The sequence below is a fragment of the Erpetoichthys calabaricus genome, chromosome 6, assembly GCF_900747795.2.
Source record: "Erpetoichthys calabaricus chromosome 6, fErpCal1.3, whole genome shotgun sequence".
NCBI classification, from domain to species: Eukaryota; Metazoa; Chordata; class Cladistia; order Polypteriformes; family Polypteridae; genus Erpetoichthys; species Erpetoichthys calabaricus.
Window position 1 is genome coordinate 84,918,098 of NC_041399.2, and position 25,296 is coordinate 84,943,393.

Consider the following 25,296-nt stretch of genomic DNA (forward strand, 5'->3'; position numbering starts at 1 on the left):
AATCCTGATGCAGGAATCTGTATGTACGGGAACTTCCACGCTCTTCCGCTACATAAATCCCGATCAGCGTGAAAAGTAACGCGCGTGCACGCGCCTTCTGTCCCACCCCAACTCCTCCCAGAATTACGCCTCTTTGAATATGCAAATCAATATAAATAGCCTTCTGTGAAAAGACAATGGGAAAAGCACGGGGGAAAATATAAGAATTTCAGCAAATACCAAGTGGAGGCAAAGGGAAAATGTACTATTTGTTGGTTTAAACAGTGGTATAATTAACAAAAGGAAGTTGATCAAGTGATAGAGTGTCGGAGAAACTCGAAAGCTCAAGTTCACAAAGTCACACAGTGCCCGAAATAAAAAAGAATTCACATATCAAAGTTGCCGTGAAAAGGCGAGTCGTAGCCCACCGTCTGAGTGTCATATGAAAGTTTATTAGGGTACAGACAAAAAATAGGCACACAGTGGGAAAAAAGCACGAAATGTCAACTTTAATCTCGAAATTTCCACTTTAATCACGTAGTTTATTTTGCCATTAAAGTAGAACATCATAAACTTCATTTTAAAATCGTTTAATTTACTAGTTTCTCAAATCCCATTGTAACTAAAGTAGCACGTTAAATGCTTTGTTCTGTATTTGATCTTCTATGTGCTCTATGTGCCTGAATCACTACCTGCTTCTTAAACAGGCTTTCTCTTTCTCCGACAGGACACATAATCCATTACATTCGTGATATTACAGCTCTCTGAATAATTAAAATACTGAGATGTATACGTGATATCTTTTTCATGATGATAGGAATGAAAGCATGTTATTAAACATGGGAACACGGTGGCGCAGTGATTGGTCGTGTCTCACGCAAGAGGCTTGCTGTGCCATGCGTGACCTTCGATGAAATAATTTATTACAGAAGTACTGTCTCTTTCAAACGTACTAACCTCCAATTCCTGTCCTTACTTTTCTTTCTCCAAATACCCAATTGCCACACAATCAGCTCTGTAATAGATGTGAAGCCATCTGTAAGCTTACAATGCCAATTCTTCAAAACTTTTAAGGAACATTGAAATATCTTCGTAGTACATGTTTAATTATTCTATCCATCTATCCTTCCAGTGTTGCGTCAGCACCAGCAAGAATACAACGCAATGCAGGAACAATCCCTGAACTAGCTAGCACTGCGGCACCGTGTCCTCACATGTTTAATTATTAACAATATAGATTATTTAAATGAAGTTAAAGTTTTTTCTGTATAATATAATCAACATATTTTGCTGCATTTCATCATATGTAAATACGCACTTTATAAAGTGGCGCAGGTTGTGCAATATTATAACTGTAGTGCAAGTTTACAGTGAGGTAATTGTACTTATAAGTACAAACAGTTCTACAAGGAGCGCTTGATGGACTGATTGAGTGCGTTTATAGTTCTTGGGATGAAACTTTATCTAAACCGCGAAGTCCGTACAGGAAAGTCTCTGAAGCGTTTTGCCATGGCTGAGGCAGCGTCTGCTTCATGCTGTGTACCGATACTTCTCTTTCCAATAGCTGCTGCTGTGATTCCCCACTCAGATACAGTGATATAAATACTCCGAGTGGTACAGTGAGAGAAATATGGAAAAGATGATCTGCTGTGGCAACCATTAATCGGTGCAGCTGAAAGATGAAGAAGATGCAGTGAGAGTAACAACGCTAAAGCAGTTATGGTATTTGGAATAATATGGCTATTCCCTGGACCATTATATGTCTACAGGTTAATTACAATCAGATGCATTACACTAATAAACAATATGCAGTTAATTTCAGTGTATTTATAAAGCCGAGTCAGGAATGTGGGTCAAAAAAAGAAAGGGTAACCACACAGGAACAGTAGCACTGCTTTGACGCTGGGTGCCGCCAGTCTGCAAAACCGAGTGGAGAAATTGCATACGCCAGGGTATGAGGTACCGTGGAAATGTGCGCGGCTTTATGGCAAGTTTAGGTTTTATACATCGCGATTTGAACGTGGAAACGTTCGTACGCAACATTTCTGTGCGTACGCACCGTTTATACATGAGGCCCCAGGTGATACTCATCATCACCTATACTAGTGGCAGTGTAATGACAAGGCAGGTACTGAAAAGTGTGACCAGCAATGTGACAAGCTACAAACAACATGGCACCCATGCAAACCAACATACAAAATGGGATAACAAGCAAATATAATGTTAAAATAAATAAGCATTCAAAATGCAAATAATTACTGTATTGTGTAAAACTTACATAAATATTTTCTACATCATTTAATATAGGTTTCTTTCTAATTAAAAGTGAAATTAATGATTAATACTGCCTGAATTAAAGAAGACTCTTATGTAATTACTATAAAACTAAATCATTCAGTAGTCGTTTTTGAACAATTGAGTTGTTCATCATTATCCAACATGTGTTTTTACTGGGATCAAATACTCCAACAGCTATTTAAATACTCTTTTCTGAAATGTACTTTACCCTTTGTTATATTTCTTAAATTAAAACAAAGCAGATATAAGCCTAAGATGTGTTAAAAGTGTAGTAAGAGCTCTCTGCTTTCAGGAAGCAACAAATGTAAATAGTAAAAGGTAGAAATGTTCATCTTTCTAAAAATTACTTAAGGTAACCTGTTCTGCAATGCTTCTGGTAGCTTATAACATTCAATTAATCAAGTAATGTATTATGCAACAGTAGAGCTGTGTGTCATGATCCAGAACAGTCAGTCAGTCATTGTCCAACCCGCTATATCCTAACACAGGGTCATGGGGGTCTGCTGGAGCCAATCCCAGCCAACACAGGGCGCAAGGCTGGAACAAACCCCGGACAGGGCACCAGCCCACTGCAGGTAACACACACACACACCAAGCACACACTTTGGGATCGCCAATGCACCTAACCTGCATGTCTTTGGACTGTGGGAGGAAACTGGAGGACCCAGAGAAAACCCATGCAGACACAGGGAAAACATGCAAACTCCATGCAGAGAGGACCCGGGAAGTGAACCCAGGTCTCCTTACTGAGAGGCAGCAGCGCTACCACTGCGCCACTCTGATCCAGAACAGTGGTTCTCAAATTCAGTCCTTGGGACTCCCTGTGGCTGTAGGTTTTTTTCCAACCAACTTCCATTTTTTATTGGACGCATGGCCAAAGTTTTGAGGAATCAATGTAAAAATTACAATTTGGTAAATTTTTATTAAAATTAACTAAGTACTGTAGTTATTTGGGGATATGTATTTTTTTAAGTTGTTAACAGTATTTTCATCCTGATTTTAATTCTGCATTTCCAGGTGTTCTGCTTATTCAATTCATTATTTACTAATTAGTGGGTCTGACCCTGAAGTAGTTGCAGCTTTCATCATCCAAGGTACTTGCTTTGCTTGTTGTCAGTTGTCACTATTAGGGTTAAATTAAGGGAGCAAACTACAAAGAAAAAGGGGGAAATAATACGAAAACAACAAATGAGAGTTGGGCATTTATACATTTACAAAAAAATATAAATATTTCTAAATTTCTTCTAAATGTAAAAACCATATTGCTGCGTGTTTCTTAATGCAGAATAATTAAATGAGATCAGTTGTTATCAATTATTATCATCACCGATTATGAATCTGTTTCAAGCAAAATCCTTCAGCCACCGGGGGTCCACAGGACCTACCAGTGGTTTAGGAAACACTGATCTAGAAGTCCCAAGCACAAAAGAGTTCTAAAGCACATCCGGTAATATCATAGAAAAACCCTGGCTAGTAAAAATGACAAGCACAGAATCTTTATAAAATAAGAGTCGCTCTTCACAAAAAAGTATTCCAGTCACAACAAAGCTGCATATAGCTTCTTCTTCTTTCAGCTGCTCCTGTTAGGGGTTGCCACAGTGGATCATCTTCTTCCATATCTTTCTGTCCTCTGCATCTTGTTCTGTTACACCCATTACCTTCATGCCCTCTCTAACCACATCCATAAACCTTCTCCTAGGCCTTCCTGTTTTCCTCTTGCCTGGCAGATCCATCCTTAACATCCTTCTCCCAATATACTCAGCATGTCTCCTCTGCACATGTCCAAACCAGCGCAATCTCGCCTCTCTGACTTTGTCTCCCAACTGTCCAACTTGAGCTAACCCTCTAATGTACTCATTTCTAATCCTGTCCATCCTCGTCACACCCAATGCAAATCTTAGCATGTTTAACTCTGTCACCTCCAGCTCTGTCTCCTGCTTTCTGGTCAGTGCCACCGTCTCCAACCCATATAACATAGCTGGTCTCACTGCCGTCCTGTAGACCTTCCCTTTCACTCTTCCTGATATCCGTCTGTCACAAATCACTCCTGACACTCTTCTCCACCCATTCCAACCTGCCTGCACTCTCTTTTTCACCTCTCTTTCACAATCCCCATTACTCTGTACTGTTGATGCCAAGTATTTAAACTCATCCACCTTCGCCAACTCTACTCCTTGCATCCTCACCATTCCACTGACCTCCCTCTCATTTACACACATATATTCTGTCTTGTTTCTACTGACCTTCATTCCTCTCCTCTCTAGAGCATATCTCCACCTCTCCAGGGTCTCCTCAACCTGCTCCCTACTCTCGCTACAGATCACAATGTCATCAGCAAACATCATTCTCTCTCCAGTTACAAGCCTATCTCTAATCTCCCTTTTTTGTCTAAGGTGATGGAACGAGTGGTTGCTACACAACTCCATACTTTTCTTCTAGATAATATACTCTATGAGCCTTTTCATTCTGGCTTTCGTACACAGCACAGCACTGAGACAGCTCTTCTCCGTGTAGTCAATGATCTTCTCCGGTCTGCAGATTGTGGTTCCCTTAATATTCTCCTCCTTGTTGAATTAAGTGCAGCATTTGACACTGTAAACCATGAAATCCTCCTGTCACGTCTCTCTGCTGCAGGCATCTCTGGCTTAGCCCTTCAATGGCTCACATCTTAGCTTTCTAATAGGCAACAGTTTGTCACACTCGGCCGATATAAATCCTCCACCTCACCTGTGTCGCATGGTGTCCCTCAGGGTTCAGTCCTTGGGCCATTACTTTTTCTTTTCAGGTACTTTTCCACCTTGGGAGGCAGGTCCTTTAGTCCTATAGCACCTCAACTCTAGAACTCTCTTCCTCAGTCTCTCTGAGATTACTCCTGTTTCTGCACTTTTAAATTGCAGCTGAAAACTTTCCTCTTCTACAAACTTCTGTCATCTGTGTAATTTATTTATTTTTTTTACTGTGTATGTAAAGCGACCTTGGGTTTGTGAAAGGCGCTCAATAAATGTAACCTATTATTATTATTATCATAGTCCATCACCATTGCAAATAAGAAAGGGCTCAGAGCCGATCCTTGATGTAATCCCACCTCCACCTTGAATGCATCTGTCACTCCTACCGCAGACCTCACCACAGTCACACTTCCCTCGTACATATCCTGTACAACTTTTACATACTTCTCTGCCTCTCCCGACTTTCTCATACAATACCACAACTCCTCTCGAGGCACCCTGTCATATGCTTTCTCCAGGTCCACAAAGACACAATGCAACTCCTTCTGGCCTTCTCTATACTTCTCCATCAACACCCTCAGAGTAAACATTGCATCTGTGGTGCTCTTTCTTGGCATGAAACCATACTGCTACTCACTGATCATCACCTCACTTTTTAACCTAGCTTCCACTAGTCTTTCCTATAACTTTATGCTGTGGCTCATCAATCTTATCCCCCTGTAGTTACTACAGTCCTGTACATCCCCCTTATTCTTAAATATCGGCACCAGTACACTTCTTCTCCACTCCTCAGGCATCCTCTCACTTTCCAAGATTCCATTAAACAATCTGGTTAAAAACTCCACTGTTATCTCTCCTAAACACCTCCATGCTCTGGACCAACAGCTTTTCCATTCTTCATCCTCTTCATAGCTGTCCTTTCTTCCTCCTTGCTAATCCGTTGCACTTCCTGATTCACTATCTCCACATCATCCAACCTCTTCTCTCTCTCGTTCTCTTCATTCATAAGCCTCTCAAAGTACTCTTTCCATCTGCTCAACATGCTCTCCTCGCTTATGAGTACGTTTCCATCATTATCCTTTATTACCCTAACCTGCTACACATCTTTCTCAGCTCGGTCTCTCTGTCTAGCCAATCGGTACAGGTCCTTTTCTCCCTCTTTAGTGTCCAACCTCTCATACAACTCATCATACACTTTTTTTTAGCCTTCACCACCTCTCTCTTCACCTTGCACCTCATCTCCTTGTACTCTTGTCTACTTTCTGCATCTCTCTGACTACCCCACTTTTTCTTTGCCATCCTCTTCCTCTGTATACTCTCCCGTATTTCCTCATTCCACCACCAGGTTTCCTTTTCCTCCTTCCTCTGTCCAGATGTCACGCCAAGCACCCTTCTTGCTGTCACCCTTACTACATCTGCTGTAGTTTCCCAACTGTCTGGTAATTCTTCACTACCACCCAGTGCCTATCTCACCTTCTCCCTAAACTCAACCTTGCAGTCTTCCTTTTTCAACTTCCACCATTTGATCCTTGGCTCTGCCCTCACTCTCTTCCTCTTCTTGATCTCCAATGTCAACCTACAGACCACCATCCTATGCTGCTTAACTACACTTTCCCCTGCCACCACTTTGCAGTTTTCAATCTCCTTCAGATTGACTCTTCTGCATAGGATGTAATATACCTGTGTGCATCTTCCTCCACTCTTGTACATCACCCTATGTTCCTCCCTCTTCTTAAAATACGTATTCACCACAGCCATGTCCATCCTTTTGGCAAAATCCACTATCCTCTGACCTTCTTCATTCCCGTCCTTGACACTATACCTACCCATCACCTCCTCGTCTCCTTTGTTCCCTTCACCAACATGTCCATTGAAATCTGCTCCAATCACCACTTTCTGTTCCTTGGGTACACTGTTCATCACTTCATCCAGCTTACTCCAAAAATCTTCTTTCTCATCCATTGCACACCCAACTTGCAGAGCATACTGTATGCACTAACAACATTCATCATCACACCTTCAGTTTCCAGCTTCATAATCATTACTCTGTCTGACACTCTTTTCACCTCCAGAACACTCTTGACATACTGTTCCTTCAGAATAACCCTACCCCATTTCTCCTATCCACACCATGATAGAACAATTTGAATCCACCTCCGATCCACCTGGCCTTACTCCCCTTCCATTTAGTCTCTTGCACGCACAATATATCAACCTTCCTTCTCTCCATCATATTGGCTAACTCTCTCCCCTTACCAGTCATACTGCCAACATTCAAAGTTCCTACCCTCAGTTCCACTCTCTTTGCTTTCCTCCACTCCTCCTTCCTTCGGACATAAACCACCCCCTTCTTCTTTGGCCAACAGTAGCCCAATTTCTGCCAACACCCTGTTGACTAACAGTACAGGTGGCGGTCGTTGTTAACCCGGGGTTCGACCGATCCGGTATGGAAATTTGAATTGTTGTTCGCATATTGATTTGGAAAAATTTTACACCGGATGTCCTTCCTGATGTAATCCTTCCCATTTATCCGGGCTTGGGACCATCACGAAGAAACACACTGGTTTGTGCATCCCCTGTGGCTGAGTTAACAAAGCTCCATATAGCACAAAGGCAAAATGGAATTCCTTGTAACGCAAAGGCAAGTGGTACACGCTCTGGATTTATATGGTGGAGGATCATTCCTAGCGGTGATTAGCAGGTTGACCCTCCTCTTGGGGGCCACCCACAAAATACACAAAACATAACAAAGGCAGCTATATGCATCGATAAAACCAAAATAGACAAAGATACACATAGCATAAAAAGAAACTGTGGGAATTATTATGCTAAATACATATATTTGGTATTATAACCAGTAGACACATTAAATACGAATCAATAAATACATTTACATGCTCAACACACTCTGCAAAACATCACATGCATTAACAGGGAGACTGGCAAAGAAACAATATTAATGTTGACCCATAAAATCCTAATTACTAATCTCAAAAGGAACACATTAATAATGAAGCACCTGCTGTACATCAAGCTTGCAAGGACTTGCTTCACATAACTCACTTTGTACAGCTTCTTTCACAAATCTTGATTTCTGTATACACAGATTCAAACTGGACCAATGTGAATAATTTTTAGCGTATTTCTTATTTCTATTAAATATATCAGCATTTCTGTAACATTTTTGCAGCATCATTTTGTTTTTCCTTGTATTTATGGTTGCAACTGTAGTATTTATGACATTGATTCTAATCATATGAGGGGCCAAAGTCAAAATATGAACAATTAATTAAGATTGTAACATGATAACTACAATGTCCAAAACTGGCTAACTCTTTAACAGTGACATTTGATTAGCAATTTACTCATGGAAAAAGATCCTAAACATATTTAAACCTACCTGCTCAGTTAGTTTGACTTCAACTTTTGTTTAATATTTTTGGTTCTGAAGATTGAATTTCTTGCCTGGACTTTCACCCAGGCTTGTTCACTGGCTAGGACTGTTATTGTTCTTAAGAAGAATATTTCATTTATATGTTGCTAATCATATATTTTAAAATATTTAATATGACATACTGTATGTATACGTACACTAGTAATTATAATCAGTAGACTAGCACAACTAAAATCCAGAAAGACTAATGATGTGTGCAACTCAATTCAATACATAACCAAAAAATCAGAGTCGCAAAAATCTGGCAGATTAGCTTAACACAACTAATATGAATGTTTTGTTGTGTTATCCGTGACCTTAGATGATGTCTTAAGCTAAAATTTTGCCTTTAACACCATTAAGCTGAGAATACCACATTGACCAACTCCTTTTGGAGTGCATCCTTCACAACAGAAAACCTGGGGTCTTTACCTGAAAGTAGGATTATTGTGAAATTCAGTTAAAGTAAATTGGGATTTGTGGAAATCAGGTTTATTCTATTTTAGAAAACCTTGTTTCTGGAACAGATTAAGACAAAATTATGTGATCTGTGAAGCCAAAGATGCTTTTTGGAATGGGATCAGGATTTGCCTGTTCCAGAAGCAAAGATATGACAAAATTTAGCTTGGTTAGTGGGGCAACCAATGCTTTGAAACTAACCTGCAAAAGAGCAGGTTTAATGTGAAGAATTAATTAAAGTAATAAAGGAATTGAGCATCTAATCGTAAGATCAAAGTCTGTTAATTTCTTGTCAGAAATGCTGATCTTGGCTGCAGTATTTAGGAAGCAGAAAAAGCCAAAAAAATGTTACAAGTGTCATGGCCCTTCCTGAATGAGCAATAGGCTAAGGAGCACAACTCTGTCACCAAATTCTGTTCAGAGAAATGTAACGAGACCATGATTGGACATTCTGGTATTCTCAGGGGAGTGTCAGCATTTATGTTATCATTCTACATTTGAGGCTTTAATATATTTGAGCCATCTTCTGAAACATAACATGGTCATTGTTAACACATCATGGCTTTAAGTTTGATGCAAACCATGTACATTTACTGTTTTTTTTAAAGGGCAATTTCTTCACAGTATTAGAAATGCCACACATATTGGCAGAACAATCACAAAAGTGTTCTTAACTTTTAAGCAGCATCTGCACACACATGGGCTGTCTTCCCGAAAACAGAAATAAATAATCATCATTAAAGAGGAATTAAACAGAGACTCAGGTAGGACAATCAAATCTGGGTTTTGTAATGGAATAAGACAACAATGTTATTCTGCATCGTATTATAGTTCATTTGGCTGATGGAGCGCAAGTCTGTTTATCAGATACTCAGTACAAATGTCAATGTGCCCTCTTATCCATTCTTAAGATAACATGAGATGCCACGCACATAATTACAAATGTTGAGGCAAGTTTAAATTGGGTAAGCTACCATTCAAAGAATGAGTACTGTGAGCCTTCTGTTGCAGAGTTGCACGTGAAAGTAGATAACGTTTGCTTTTTTATGGATGTCATCCCTGGACAGTACAGGGTTTAGTGCAGCTAGGAGAACATTCAACATCTGTCACAGTAACAACTAGAAAAACTCCATCTATGCTGAACATTTATCGCAATGGATCTTAATCTTTTATGTTATTATTAATATTACAAAAACAGAATACACATATTTTTTGAGGGCATATTTAACATTTTAAATATATCACCGGGGTATATTTTGCATAGTGAAAAAATGTACCAAAATTTAAATGAATTTCAGTAATTAACTGTATTCATTTTCATTTTTTTTTTGTAGTTGTTGCCTTTTATTCTAATTAATTGATCTTTATTTGAATATCGCTTTAAGAATTCCTCTCTTTTTGTAATTACATTAATTATTGTCATTTTTTTCTTCTCTGTCTTTTTTCTATTGTAATTTTTTTTCTTACCTTAAATATTTAATGATTCCCTTTTTGCATTGGATGATTTATTATTGGTCACATAGAAGCCACACTCAATAAGCAGTTAATAGGTAGCAACCAAATTTAGTATTTAGAGAAAGGAAAACAGTTTTCACTAAACATGACTGATTAGGTGTATTGTGTACAAAGCAGACTGGGTAATTCTAGGCAATTGATGAACAAACCCCATGGAGTTTGCTTTGCCACAAGTGCTGTAAAATATCATAAATGGTCAGGAATTGCATTAACGTCAATGAGGAAGGAGAAACTGAACTAGTTTTGAGTGCATTATAATGTGCAATGGTCTTTTAACATACTTATTGTGTCTTTTAACAGCAGTGAAGACACAATGTAGAACAGATCTATGCAGAACAACAAATTATCTCATATATATTTCTCTTCTGGTTCGTCCTGCTTCCACTTCAAAACCGGTCCTGCCCACACGCAGCTGACACGGCATTTCTCGATTCCTATTCGTCCTCTTCCATGTCATGCACTATACTGGCCTGCTGAATGTAATACATCTCACAAGTACTCGAGGTGCTGCCACAATGGTAAAGTAGCTTTACCACCTTTGCAGGACCCACCTGTGTCTTTACAACAGCTTCTTACACAGCAAACATCAGAAGCTAAAAATTATCATGAACACATTCGAGAATACAACTGTTCTCTAGCGTTTGCTTCCATAGGTGGACAGATAACTCAACCTCCTGGCCACGGACCATACTGTTTTAAAATACACCAAATCTCTCCACTATACGCTAACACTTCTACCTCTCCAGGATATGGACTGTTGTATGTCTTTGACACAGCGCAAGCTGCTGAAGTACGCTTAAAAAATAAAGCAAACTCTGCATGCCGCAAAATGTACTTCTCCAGCTAGATTCCATGCTCAGAACCATCAACCCCTTCATTAAATCATACAAGCACATGCATGAAATCGCTCAGTCCAATCCAACAGCATCTGTACGAATGGTTTTCAAGGAAAACCCTAGGCAGGATTTACGACGATACAATGCCCCGATATGTCACATTGATGTTGCAGTGATTTTTGTCGGAGAAGATGGCAAAATGCCTGCCGAAAGGGACATTTGTATCTATCCCATAGGCAACTCCTGTAAACAGATTTTCACGCTCAATATGAATTGCAATCTTATGGTTTACCCATTTTTGTTCACTTACGGAGACATTGGCTGGCACAAAAATTTACAACATGTCCCCGATAAAAGAACCGCCAAGCGAATAAGGCTTACTCAATGTCAATTTTACGCGTACAGATTAGGAATGAGGAATACATTTAGTATTTTGCACTCTAGCGGCAAACTATTGCAACAGTACGTCGTAGATGCGTATGTTAAAACAGAGGGCACGCGTCTCAACTATCTCAGATTACATCAACAAGATCTGCGCGTGGAACTATCAGACGCACTGCAAGCAAATGCTGAAAATAACAACGTACGTGTAGACAAAATGATCATATTACCGTCCACATTTCCAGGAAGTCCAAGATACATGCAACAAAACTATCAGGATGCCATGGCCATAGTACATAAATTCAGAAAGCCTGATTTATTTATCACTTTCACATGTAATCCTACTTGGCTGGAAATTCTACATACACACTGCTTCTTTCAAGAAGTATTTATTTCTTCTTGATTTCTGAGTTCCTTTCTCACCATTTTCCTATTCCTATTCTTACACTGCCATATGCTACGGCAGGCGTCGGCTAGTTTTCATAATATTTTATTTATGGTCAGCTAAATGTAGCCCTCAAAAGAAAATACTGTAATTTATTTTTTTAATACATAGTGGGTGTAAATCCCACTGGAGTACTGATAGGGTAGTGACATCAAGCATGCGTGAAGCAGATTGGGCAGCAACCTTACAGTACACATGTGTAAAAGTTCAGCACATGGCTGCTACAGCTCTGTGATTTCATGCTGACCTTGCAAAGCATCATGAGGTGCTGGGAAAAAAATGTTCATCCAAGCCAGCTGCACAGAAAAATATTTAGCAAACAAGGTCATTGGCAAACACAGCACATACACTGTGGGAAATGCAAATAAACAGCAAATTTGGCTGATCAGCACTACTCACTGTAATTAGTACATCTGTGACTGTTACCCCTTGAACAAGGCCCACCAGTATTATGACCAGGCAAGGGTGACACCTTTGGAAGTCAATGGGCTAGGCCAGCCAGCACATTCCAATGCTTCACTCCATTTCTAATAATTCAAAGTGCTGGCTGCTGTCTGTAAAGACCCACTTTGTCATTATCCTTCAGTGTTCAATTCTTTTTCTGTGTATTTGGTGGAGGACGGCAATAAAGAAGGAAAGTCTGTCAAGGGAACACAAAATTAAGGTATGGGAAACCCCTGTAAACTACAGTATTAATGATTTTTACAGTAATTTAAAGGGAGGGTGTTAAGTTACATGAGAACATTGATAGAATCCTGATTTACCTTCTTGAGGCTTTATTGGGATAATGAAGAAAACTGAATTATTTTCACATATACTGTTGACAGCTGTGTTTATTTCTTCTTATTGTTGTGTTTTGGCAAGGGTTTAACAATGCCTCCAAAGATATCTCTTGAAAAATATAAACATTTTTTGATCTGGTTCACTTCCCAAGTGCCTTCATAGATCATTACGAGATGAATGAATGGTTTGTTAAAATATCAAAGAATAAATATGACATCGTGCCAAAACCCAGCACACACTTCAAAGACCATTTTGTCTTCTCTCTTCAGATCCTGACTAAAGCTAAGAACCGTTTTCCAAAGAGCAGCAGGAGTACCATTAATATAGCAAAATTAAATTAACATTTTTTTATCCCATTCATTCATTCTTTTTTTATTTCTTCTTTTTCAGTTCAAGTTTGAAGCTGACTCTTATCTTATTTGCCATTGAGAGTATTTTATTGTCCTTATTAAATATGCAGATTTGGAATTAATTATTGCTCTTGTCTGTGATTCACTAGCTACAGATTCCCTTAACTTCCACAGGTTTTAGATTTAGATCATCAATTGTACTGCCATTCTACTTGTAGACAGGTTTATTGTGGTAAAAACAGAAGAAAAGAAACAACAGATTGTCACAGTTTGTTAAGTCTAAGACTTGAGACAGATAACGATGCTTATCCTGCTGCTCAGTATGTGTAACAAACAAGAAGCAAGGCCCATATTGAGGCAAATGGTTTGGCTGCTAAGGGCCTTACACTTGAGGGGGTGCTGCAGACCACTGCAACTTACTCTTCTTTTCATTAAAATTCAATATCAACATTTCTGTCTTTAACAATATACAGGGACACCTTGTAGCATTTTTCTTCTCCTAATTTCAGTTAAAAGAAAAATTCAAGAATCGATCACCAGCACTTCATCAAGTCAGCTTACTTGTTGGAGAGCTTGTCTGCCATGTGTCTGGTAATTGTACAACAAGAGTGCCATTCAGGTCCTTGTCCTCAAGCTGAATCATTTTAAAGTGGGCACACCTACTTTGTGTCTCATGAGGCTGGGGCAGGTCATTAAAACCATGGATTAAGTGTTTTCAATTTGCTCTAAAACTACAGTAAATTAAGACCTTAGAAGGATGCTGCTGTAGTCCTGTACTTGATTATCAAGCGGCCACATGTTTTGCTAGCCTGGTTTCTGATGAGACTGAAGTTAGCAAGGTATTTGCAGCTATTGGCTCATAAAGGTCTATAGTATGAAGATTCGGAATTTTAAAAGATACACATTAATACATACCACTATTTCTGAGCAATAATGTGAAAGATAAAATACCACATTTTTAATTTCATTTCACTTTTTCCTGGCCCAATGCAGAAGCACTTGTCAAAGTCACCAGTAAACCAGACACATCTATTGCGCCAGACAGGACCAACAATGTTTAATGGGCACTCTAAATGGTTACATCGTTCCACTTATATTTTTAAGAATCTTTAACAAAAAGGGGCTTCATTGTTTACTTTTTTCAAATCTGTCTAAAGAGTTAGGATGAGTTGGCTATGGTCTCTAGCAGAACATTTACATTATAAGGATTTAATAGGAGAGCTTACTGCAGTGAAAGTTAGGAAAATAAAATACTGAAAATAATATATTTTGATTTTCACAAATAAGCCTTATATTCTGCATAAGTGATATTGATACTTTTATTGATTATATACTTCTAACATTTCCTCATCTAATGTGTTTCATTACTAAAAATGTCGTGGTCCTTAGTAAATGATACATAAAATGTTAGTGTCTCATTATTTCTTCTTCTGATTAAGCCTATCTGAAACTAAAATTGACACCTTTTAAGGCTTACTTTTATGACTTTTATCCATCCATCCATTTTCCAACCCGCTGAATCCGAACACAGGGTCACGGGGGTCTGCTGGAGCCAATCCCAGCCAACACAGGGCACAAGGCAGGAACCAATCCCGAGCAGGGTGCCAACCCACCGCAGGACACACACAAACACACCAGGCACACACTAAGGCCAATTTAGAAGCGCCAATCCACCTAACCTGCATGTCTTTGGACTGTGGGAGGAAACCGGAGCGCCCGGAGGAAACCCACGCAGACACGGGGAGAACATGCAAACTCCACGCAGGGAGGACCCGGGAAGCAAACCCAGGTCCTTAGGTCTCCCAACAGCAAGGCAGCAGCGCTACCCACTGCGCCACCGTGCCACCCTTTATGACTTTTATTTCATACAAAAACTGTATTAGCTGTGTTACGTGACTTCACCCAGTAAATTTGCTACAACAATGGGCCTCGATTATAGCGCCGAGGATAAGTCAAAAGCACTATGATAACTGAGTACTTTTCTGTATATGGTTTTGTTATTTTTTTATCAAGAGCTAGTATTATTGGTTCAGCTCCTTAATCTTGAATATGCAATTGCCCATATATCAATTCTTGCTTTTATTGATGGTCATTTCAAACCACAACTTTAACGGAAAATGTATTCTATTTAATTTTGGGTAATTTCACCTTGTAGTATATCCTGTAAACTGGTAGCTTCAATCATAATTGAGTGAAACTCTTTGATCTGTAGTCTTATACCACAAAGTTTTGGATGATTTAGATCAAAAGCAATGTGCAGTGAATCGTGGATTACTTTAACATACTGTATTACATAAAGCATTGGCATTTACAAGCTGCACATTTACTTGGGCTGTGAAGTGAACTGGACATTTTACAGAAAAGAACAAGTAAAAAGAAATAATATCATGAGCTATCCACAATGTCCACCTCCTCTATGTTTTGACCATGGGGGGGCCCTTTACTAAGCTGTGCAAGCGTTTAAACTAAATAAGGTATGCTGTAGCTTCTGGTTTTAATTTTACTCATGGCTTGAATTTGGCTGGTATGATATACCGACACATCCCTGTTTCTGAATTGCAAACCGGAGCATAGTGGCACATCGTGGTCTGATCACAAAGGGTACACCGCAGTACTCTGCAATACTGCACGTATACTACCAAGGCCCCCTAACCTCGGGGGCACCTGGGAAGCCACATGCTACCGTTGAGCCTTCTGGAGGTGTTGCAAGCCTATCAATGAAATACCAATGAAGAAGGGTGCTCACCTGATGACTCCAGTGAAGCCCTTACTCATTCCACCCCTCTTAAGGAATGATGGGCAATTACAATATGGGGTTAAAACACCAAGTCCTATGAGCTTAAGTATTAACTGGACAGTTCCAGTGGAAATTTCCTTTAGAATACAATAAACTTTTTCTAGCATATACTTTATCACTGTAAACATCTATGAAAATGTAAAATAGCACACCTCACACTTGCTTGTAGTCTGTTTAGATCTAGATGAATCATAAAAGGCTCTATATAGCAGGTTTAGGTATGTAAGTAATATTCATGAACTCTCGTTTGAAAAATTTGCCCCAAAACAAAATGCAAGAAGAAAGAGTACATAAAAAATACTTCACCTCAGTCATTCCTGACATAGCCATAGTGGTCATCATTTAATTACATTATCGCTAGTCAAAAATAACTTGTGGTACAAGGGAGTCTTTTCACACCAACAACAACAAAGCAAAGAATGATAAAAGGTATAGCCGAGGAGCATTATTTTGTGATAAAGGCAGATCATTCATTTTTATTGAATTTAAATATACGCTTCCCAGGTTCTCCCTGCATGGAGTTTGCATGTTCTCCCCGTGTCTGCGTAGGTTTCCTTCGGGTGCTCCGGTTTCCTCCCACAGTCCAAAGACATGCAGGTTAGGTGCATTGGCGATCCTAAATTGTCCCTGTTTGGTGCTTGGTGTTTGTGCACCCTGCAGTAGGCTGGCGCCCTGCCTGGGGTTTGTTTCCTGCCTTGCGCCCTGTGTTGACTGGGATTGGCTCCAGCAAACCCCCGTGACCCTGTAGTTAGGATATAGCGGGTTGGATAATGGGTGGATGGATGAATTTAAATAATGTGTGGTCATCTACTCAGTGATGACGGATATTGTCAGGTGGTAATGTTCTGGGCAAAAAAGCAAGACTATTCATACTTTGTAACCTTTCATGAGTTTTTTTCCTAGGCACAAGCTTAAAAAATCCTTGCTTGTGATCCATCACTTTGAAGCTTTTGCAGTGCAAGCATGCATTAATTTTTCATGGTATTATCTTGGTTAGCAAAAAAAAAGCATAAATAAATGGTTTTACTGTTTACTTCAGGGAGGAATTTAACTAACCACATGAGAGCTTTCTTATTTTGTCCCAGCTGAAAGCTGCACTTCCCTTCATTTCAGAATGCATGGGTTGGAGATGCTGTGCCAGTTGATCACTCACCAGTAGAACATCTAAACACATCAAGTGCATAGTCTGGCACTGAGTGATGTATTGTTCTGGTTTTAATCTACAGCGTCCTCAGCCAAAGTAAATGTGGCTTTAGTGCCAAAAAGCAGCACTGTTGAAAATAAAAAGCCATTCCTCTTCCAGGATCTTGTCTATGTATTAAAATCCAAAAACATAATTTACAAAATGTTGGCAGACTCATTGCTTTTTGTCATACACTGTGAGGGCCACTTACAATTGTATGGCCAGGAGAACACTGTGGCAAAGTGGTGTATGTCTTTGCAATTTTAATGTAGATGTGGAGGTTCAAACAGGACATTCTAAAAATCTCTCAAACTAGCTTAGAGTCACTGCCTGCTGCAGCAGCACTGAACGCAAGGCGGGAGCCATCCCTGGACAAGGTATCTGGTCATCGCAGGATCCTCTCACACACAGCTACATTAACAATCACACCTCCAAAAGAAATCATGCAATTTCTAGAAGAATCACTAATTCCCAAAAGACACAAGCCATGTCAAGTTTTTTGATTTATGTGAGATTCCAAATCTGTTATAGAACCAAATAATATAATGAATAAAAACACTAAATGCGAGACTGTATAGTTGAACTCCCAGTCCATTGCTGAACTTTATGGTTGAACTTCTGGTAAGCTTCATTCAAATGTTTCTGCAGTTAATCTGAGTCTATCAGCCTCAACTGAACAGTAAATAAATGAACCAAGAAAGGCCAAGTCAGGCATTTGTACTTTAGCTCAATATTGTTTCCACTTCTAACACTATAACTGTAAGCTAACAGGCAATGAGATGCAGGAGCATTTATTAAACCTTGTTTATTTAATACAAAGTCAACGAATAGCCCAACACGCAATGCAACATAATGTGTGCAGATTTTCTGTAACAAATAGAAAACAATTTGTGGCTCCAGAATGAGGCACTGTTATTTTGCCACTATGGAAGGCAAACAAGCAGTTTTATACTGCAAGATTTCAGTAATGGTTTGGTAGCAAATGTTTCCTCTTTTGAGGTGGTCCAGAGAATGTCATCCTTCTTTCAGTTGGCATCAGCTTTATTATTTGAGAGACCGGAAGAGGCAGAGCTGGTTGGTCATCCAGGAGTGACATCACCATTCGTTGCCTGTCTGTTTTTCATCTAGATTGCAACATAAATATAGTAGTTAAGTCAAGTCAAGTCAGTTGTATTTCTACAGTACATTTAATAACAGTAAAAACAGTAGTAAGGTTACAGAGGGCTGCATTTTTCCTCCTTCTTTCCCCCTTTGTCATCACAGCAACCCCGCAAAACGTTCATCATGCTCACATGAACAGCCTGTGAACAGCCAATGTATAGTCACCAACCAAAATAATGTGCTTATGTCTGAGAATGAATGAGAAAACTGAAGCGTACACAAAAAATCTAAATAGACACAAGATGAACCGTCAACTCCAACTTTAATGATGAGTAGGAACCCTGTTGTCTGGACCCTTGAGGCAGTGGATCTAATCTCTGTGACACTACACACAAATCAGTGCAATACAATTAAAATATCTAATACAGTACATTTAAACAATTCAAACAGTGATACCAATAATACCAGGAGGAGATTAGAAGCATACCTGAAAAAGTTTAACAGCAAGGACTAAAATGACCTGCAGAGAAGACTGCATTGCAAATGTAAGGAACAAATTAATCCAACAGTAAATTGACAAACTAATACATTTTGAGTAGGACTTTCAAAACTAGCTGAACAAATACAGTATGGAGTGACACTGTCCCACTGAATAGTAGGGTATTCTGAACTCATTAATGAAGAGATGGCCATTAAATAGCAAGAAAAAAGCTGTCTCTTAAGCCTGGAGTTGAACATCAAGACACAAAGAGTGTCAATAAGAGCAAAGAATTCTGGAGGGTCAAGGACACAAGGCTGTAAAGAGCATTTGTAAATGCTGATTATGACTTCATGCATTTGGTTGTTTTTAGAATGCTGGGCTGATTGCATTCTGATTGGTATAATTTTATATATTGTAATCGTTAAGCTCAATAAAATAACACAATCTCAACTGTCTAACATAGCAATCCAGCAAAACACTTTATAGGTTTCCTTCATAGTAGAGTATCAAACAGAAAGCCGTTACATACAAGCCAGCAGAGGTGTAATGTTATCAAAGCAGTGGTATGTGTGGAAGGAAAAAGTAAAAGATGTGAGCAACAGAGATGCACTACCCCGTGGTTGTCTAGAGAATAAAATTGTCAATTTTATCAGAAAAGAAAAAAATATTTTTCACACTGTTATAAATTTTATATGCTGAACAAGTCTTTCAATCAAATAACATGTTTAGAATTTGATTCTAATTTTAAAATTTGTCTGGAATGAAAAATAGCAACAACTGCAGCACCCAAACCACTGCATTTGATACCCTGAATCTAGAATCAGAATAGCCCAATTTATGTAGACATAATGGATTGTTATAGTTTTCACTACCACAATACAAAAAAAATGTCACCAAGAAGGGATAAGTAAATAACCCTATGGATCAATTTTCTTTAATCACTTTTCTGTTTCAGTTTCATGGGAGCTACAGCTTATCCCAGTACTATCCAGGACAAGGGTGTTCTCATTCACAATTTAGATCTGCTGATTAACCCAGCATGCATGGACAGCAGACATTTTACTATACACTATACTGATTTTATAAAAAAAATCCTGTGTTTGCCCTTATTATCTAACCAACTTTTGATGGGAAATCCCCCCCAGTGGGTATTTTTTGAAATGTTTTTGGAACTTTGTGCTTTGGAAATTCAGAAAGTCACAACAAAGTCCCAAAAACACTTTCAAAAATGCTCACTAGAAGGGGATTTACCATCAAACCCCACTTAGATATACAGGTAAGGGCAAACAGAGCAATTTTTAAAAATAACACATTTTTTTTCTCAAAACCTTCTATAAAAAAATGAAAACTTCATTGAGCACATAAGAGAAAAGGAATTTTCTGTACCAAAGGCAAAGTACAGTAAGTTCCAACACAGTAATCTAATGGCATAGTCAATAAACAGATCAGAAGGTCCAAAATATAGAAAATCAGAAAAAGCACAACAAAAATAAACTCTTCAACCTTCGCAAGTATATCCAGTTTTTAATACCTGGAAAAGTTTTGGGATTAAAATGCTCAGAGATCTTTATATAGACAACATATTTACATCTTTTGAACAATTACGTTCAAAATTTAACCTCCCAGCTACACATTTCTTTTACTATCTTCAAATTAGAAATTTTGTTAAACAGAAATTGCCCGATTTCCCCCACCTTGCACCCTCCACAATGCTGGAAAAAATACTGCTCAATTCCGAGGAAACAAACACTATTTCCGCAATATATAAAATCTTATTAGAGTCCCTACCTTTCAAAGATCCAAGAGGACATTGGGAAGAAGATCTCTTAATCAATATATCAGAAAAGGAGTGGAAGGTAGCAAAGCAGAGAATTCACTCGAGTTCTATATGCGCAAAGCATAGAATTATTCAACTCAAAATTATATATCGAGCTCATCTGTCTCGCTTAAAACTGTCCAAAATGTTTCCAGGCCAGGATCCAACCTGCGAGCGCTGCAACCAAGCTCCTGCCTCACTGGGTCACATGTTCTGGGCCTGCACCAAACTAACATCATTTTGGACAAAAATTTTTAAGTGCCTCTCAGACAGCCTTGGTATCACAATCCCTCCTAACCCACTAACAGCTGTGTTTGGTGTCCTTCCAGATGGACTGGAATTGGAGAAGGACAAGCAAACGGTGATTGCATTCACTACACTCTTGGCACGCAGACTTATTTTGTTAGATTGGAAGAATCCTAATTCTCCTCTTATAAGTCAGTGGGAAACCGATGTTTTATATTATTTGAAATTGGAAAAAATCAAATTTTCAGTTAGAGGATCTATACAAAATTTTTTCAAAACTTGGCAGGATTTAATCAATATTATTTTAGAATAAGAGAATTAACTATTATTGCATTTAACTCCCTTCTCCATCTCTTATTTATATAGATATTTACTTCTCCCCTTCTTTTGTCTAATGTTGCCTTATTAAAAAGCTTAAAGAAATTTTCCTTTAGCTAAGCTCTCCTTCTCAGGGGTGGGGTTTGATTTGTTTTCAAATTTGTTGGGTTATAAATTGATCTGTTTGTATGGAATGATTACAATGAAAATTAATAAAATAAAAATATAAAAAAAAATAAACTTCCAGGAACTATGGGAAACCACTCCTTTATAGGGCTGAGGGCTGGTGATTGGCATGTGGTCCCGCCCCTTGGGGAACCGCCCACAAGACACAAGGCAAATAACACTTACAGAAAACAAAGCAGATAATTAACTAAAGTAACATAAATAAATGACACAAAAATTCACAATAAGGACATAAAACATGGAATTGAACACCAGTTAGGAGAGGAACCCTAACAGAGATATAACATGCACAATTTGAAAGCAAACTTAATTTTATTCTTATTTTATCTTGTATTTGTTTTATTGGAACATTATTTGTTCCCTTTAACCAAAAGAAAATGGTCATATAATCTATTTACATTCCAAGTTTGTCATTTGACATATACAGTGCTTACAGAATATGGAAATTATTAGCATCATATGCAAAATATGTTGATTTAGCCAGAACTGCTGAACTACAGTAATATACTACTGTTTTCTCTTAGTAATATTGCCAATTTTATAGCAGGATATGAAATGGGAATTAAGAACATTTGCTTTCACAAAGTGATCAGCAGTTTATTATAACCTTTTTAAGCTTGTTTCATAAATTAAGTTTACTCATAAATAATTAATACAATGGAAAATTGTTCTAGGAGTACAGAAATGCAGAACAATTATCTTAGAAGCAAATAGAAATAATGGCTATTAAAGGAAGGTATACCTTTGAGTATTTTGATTATATTCTAAAGCTAACTGTAAATGCCTTTAATGGTATTATACTTATGCAGTGGATTAAGAAAGAATTCTGACCCCTTCATTTTCTTCACACTCTATCATATCCATCCATCCATTTTCCAACCCGCTGAATCCGAACACAGGGGTCTGCTGGAGCCAAACCCAGCCAACACAGGGCACAAGGCAGGAACCAGTCCCGGGCAGGGTGCCAACCCACCGCAGGACACACACAAACACACCCACACACCAAGCACACACTAGGGCCAATTTAGAATCGCCATTCCACCTAACCAGCATGTCTTTGGACTGTGGGAGGAAACTGGAGCGCCCGGAGGAAACCCACACAGACACGGGGAGAACATGCAAACTCCACGCAGGGAGGACCCGGGAAGCGAACCCAGGTCCCCAGGTCTCCCAACTGCGCTACCCACTGCGCCACCGTGCCGCCCCACACTCTATCATATTGTAGATTTAATTTTAAATGAATAAATTCTCCATTTTTGTCCATCGATCTATAGTAAATAACTCATAGGTTGCAAGAGTTGAGTTCTATGCCAGTAGTATCTGGCATGAGGTAGGACAAGCATCAGGCCATCACAGGAAACATTCACACATTCAGTCAAGCTGAAGTGATGTGTAACAACGTAACACAACTTTTTTAAACCCATTTAAGCCAATGTTTTGTTGCATGGCGTCAGAGCCTACTGCAGCAGCACAGGGTGAAAAGGTAAAAAACAGCAATGGACAGGGCACCAAGCTTTCACAGGCCCCATTGACACAAATAATAAAACTCACGTGTGGGGTAGTTGGAATTGCCAGTAACCTAACTAACATGCATATGGGGATGTGGGAGGAAAACAAAGACAGACACAGATTCCACATAACAATGACCAGGCACCCTATCTAAAGTCAGAACGCTGGATCTGTGATTTATAGTCACCAATAAATCTTACCTCCTCGTCTTTGGGAGAAATCATAGATCCCCAAAAAGGTTCAAACAGACTCATGGAGATTGTTCAAAGCTCCCATACATAATATGGGGCTATGACTCTGGAGATGGGGGCACTAACCACCCTTCTGTGTTTAAGGTGTTTAAAATGTTAGTTTATTGAAATCTATTTCATAGCTCAAGTCATGTTAAACAGATTCATACATATGCTGTACATTTATATTTTTCAAAGAAAGGAAGTCTTCCTCTGAAGTCAAATGCTGTACGCAGAACATACACTATTTTCCAATTAATTCTTACTAGTATGCCGTGATGGATATTGATCATAACAAATGAGGCATGTGTGCTTTTGAAATGGACTGCAGCTGAAAACAATTTTTTCTATCATTATTACAAATAGCTTACATGAGTCATAATTTTAGAACACACTATTGGATTATTGCTTTCAGTTGTGATTTACAGAAGTTACATATTTATTTGATAATGTTACTTTCTCTGTGTTTTTGTTTGTTTTTTTAATAATTGGTTGCCATTACAAAAGTGATTTCAAAAACATACCCTCATCAGATAGATGATTAAAAAAACTCCTCTCAAAAGCGAGTGGAAGACCAATATCTTTTAGAAAAATAATTTGACTCTGACATGCTTTTTAACTGTGGTCTTGCACATTAATGTATATTAATGCTTATAATATCACACACAAGTTTAATTACTATTTCCATCTGTAAATGTTAATGTAAACAATTCATATGCCAGGATCATCTCACCACTTGTGCCTGTCATTATGTTCCATTAGAATGTTAGAAAAATTTAGACGAGAACAGGCAATTAAGGAAGACAATTCTTGTCAGTCCTAGCCAATTAATTCTTCAAAAACAACATCAAGTCTAGTGTTCAAAGTCCCTAAACTCCAACTGTCTGCCACACTGCTTGGGAACTTATTCATGTGTCTATGGTTCTCTTTGTAAAGAAAAACTTATTAATGTTTGTGAGAAATTTCCCATTAACAAGTTTCCAACAATGACCAAGTATTCTTGATGAAATCATTTTAAAATAACAGTCTCAATCCACTGTACTAATTCCCTTCATAATTTCATAAGCTTCAATTGTGTCACCTCTTAATCTCTAAGTGCTTAAACTGAAAAGGCTCAACTATTTTAATCTTTCTGCATATTCATCCACTGTAGCCCTGGAATCATCATAGTCAATTTTCTCTGGGCGTTTTCTAGCACTTCTATGTTTTTTTGTAGCCTGGAGATCAAAACTGCACAAACTACTCCAGATACATTATAAAGCTTAAGCTTTTAACCTCCGTGGACTTGTACTCAACACATCGTGATATATAGCTTAAATTTCTGTTAGCCTTCTTTTAATGTCTTAACGTCAACTATCTAGAAGTTGATAGCAAGGAGCCCAATATGACTCCTAAATCCTTCTCATATGGTGTATTTTCAAGTTTTAGACCTCCCATTGCTTATTGAAATCTAATACTATTTTTACTTATATTCATTTTTATCTGACACAAATCAGCCAAAGCCTGTATGCTACCCATGTCCCTCTGTAATGATCTGATGGATTGCTAATCCACCTAGCTTGATATCGCCTGCAGACTTAACCAGCTTGTTATTTACATTACTGTCCAGATCATTTATATATTTTAAAAAATTTTTATGGGCCCTAGGACTGACATCTGTGGAACACTCTTAACTTCACCCAATTCTGATAAGATTTCTCACACTATAACCCTCTGTTTCCTGTGTTTTTGCACCCATCTACACAATACACCCTGAACTCTCACTTTTAGTTTAATATCCAACCTTTCATATGTGAACTTATCAAATTCATTCTGAAAGTCAAGATTAATAATATCATAAGCACCACTCTTGTTGTATCCTCTTGTTGCTTCCTCATCGAATTCCAGCATGTTAGAAAAGCATGACTCCCTCATCTGAACCCATCCCGACTGTTAAGTAAAACTCCTGTTCTTGCCATGTGTGGCTCAATCTTATCCTTAATAATACCTTCCATTAATATTTCTGTGATGCACATTAGGCTTACTAGCCTATAGTTACTTGGATCTGCCAGATCATCCTTTTTATATAACGGGATAATATTTGTCATTTTCCACTCTTTCAGAATTATCCCAGTGCACAGTAACTTCATAAAAATATATGTCAAGAGCATTTATATTTAATAACTAACTTCTTTAGGTACTCGTGGATAAATATTATCTGGTCTTTGGGCTTCAAACGGTG

At 38.5% G+C, this 25,296-nt stretch overlaps 1 pseudogene; it reads right to left on the reverse strand.

Moving 5' to 3' along the window:
* LOC114653073 (tigger transposable element-derived protein 1-like) overlaps positions 1 to 24,965 on the reverse strand; it is a 47,231-nt pseudogene extending 22,266 nt beyond the window's left edge.
* Positions 24,966 to 25,296: the final 331 nt, after the last annotated feature.